This window comes from Mandrillus leucophaeus, unplaced genomic scaffold (genome assembly GCF_000951045.1).
Source record: "Mandrillus leucophaeus isolate KB7577 unplaced genomic scaffold, Mleu.le_1.0 Scaffold672, whole genome shotgun sequence".
NCBI classification, from domain to species: Eukaryota; Metazoa; Chordata; class Mammalia; order Primates; family Cercopithecidae; genus Mandrillus; species Mandrillus leucophaeus.
The window spans coordinates 529,182-529,572 of record NW_012107275.1 but is presented as its reverse complement, the minus strand read 5'-3'; positions in this window follow the sequence as shown (position 1 = coordinate 529,572).

The window sequence follows — 391 nt, the reverse complement described above, 5'->3', positions numbered from 1 at the left end:
GAGACTCCGTCTCAAAAAAAAAAAGAAAGTGACTCACGACACACTAAGACCATACACATGCTAAGACCTCACACATGCTAAGACCGTGCACACGCTAAGACCTCACACATGCTAAGACCGTGCACACGCTAAGACCTCACACATGCTAAGACCGTGCACACGCTAAGACCTCACACATGCTAAGACCACGCACATGCTAAGACTTCACACATGCTAAGACCACACACATGCTAAGACCTCACACATGCTAAGAACACACACATGCTAAGACCTCACACACATTAAGACCACACACACACTAAGACCTCACACATACTAAGACCATGCACACGCTAAGACCTCACACATGCTAAGACCACACACATGCTAAGACCTCGCACATGCTAAGACC